The following is a 1296-nucleotide window of genomic DNA, read 5'->3' as shown; positions in this document are numbered from 1 at the left end:
AGGTGCACACCACCACATCCAGCTAGTTTCTGCATTTTTAGTAGAGATGGGTTTTGCCATGTTGCCCAGGCTGGTCTCGAACTCCTGGCCTCAAGTGATCCACCTGTATAGGCCTCCCAAAGTGCTGGGATTACAGATGTGAGCCGCCACTGTGCCTGACTGAGATGAAATTTAACAGTTGTCACTGAACGTGCATCTAGCTGCCAAGAACTTCATGAACCCTGTCTCTCCTAAAAATACAAAAACTAGCTGGGCGTGGTGGCATGTGTCTATAGTCCCAGCTACTTGGGAGACTGAGGCAGGAGAAATCACTTGAACCAGGAGGCAGAGGTTATAGTGAGCCAAGATTGCACCACTGCCCTCCAACACCAGCCTGGGTGATAGGGCATGATTCCCTCTCAAAACAAAAAAAGTTACATTCAAATCACACTAACATTCTATTCCCAACCAGTTGGTTGTTAAACAAATCATGGTTTATTTGACCCAAGTCTCACCACCACTGTCTCAGCTGCCCTGGTACAAGTCACCATCCTCTCTGCACGCCTAGATAACTCTCACTGGTCTCCCTGCCTTCTCCACTTGTTCTCCTGTTATCTGTGTGACTAGAAAGATTATTTTAAAACATAAATCAGGCCAGGCCCAATGGCTCATGCCTGTAATCTCAGAATTTTGGGAGGCCAAAGTGGGAGGATCACTTGAGGCCAGGAGCTCAAGATTAGCCTGGACAACATAGTGAGACCTTATCTCTAAAAATTAAAAAAAGGGAGTTACATCGTGTCACTCCTTAGCAACTCAGTCTACACGAGGCACTGTATTAAACCTCTACATACATTATCTTGTTCTTGGTAATTTTTCTAAAACAGTGTTCCCTCATCTTATAAATGAAGTGATGGGTTTTCAGCAAAATCCAAAAAATGTTAGTGCTTTTTTGTGCAGTACTCCAGGGGGATTGCAAGAGAAATACCACTGACCATGCCCTCAGGAAATTTACACTGAGGTTAGGTAAACTGGATATTAATGAGACTTGAAAGGCTGGGCACAGTGGCTCACTCCTGTAATTCCAGCACTTTGGGAGGCCAAGGTAGGTGGATTTCTTGAGCCCAGGACTTCCAGACCAGCCTGGTCAACATGGCAAGACCCCATCTCTATAAAAAATTAACCAGGTGTGGTGGTGCAGGCCTGTAGTGCCAGCTACTTGGGAGGCTGGCTGGGAGAATTGCTGGAGCCTGGGACGCGGAAGTTACAGTGAGCTGTAATTGTGAAACTGCACTGCAGCCTGGGTGACAGAGTAAGACA

This window comes from Mandrillus leucophaeus, unplaced genomic scaffold, assembly GCF_000951045.1.
Source record: "Mandrillus leucophaeus isolate KB7577 unplaced genomic scaffold, Mleu.le_1.0 Scaffold894, whole genome shotgun sequence".
NCBI lineage: Eukaryota > Metazoa > Chordata > Mammalia > Primates > Cercopithecidae > Mandrillus > Mandrillus leucophaeus.
Note: the sequence above shows the minus strand (reverse complement) of the source record.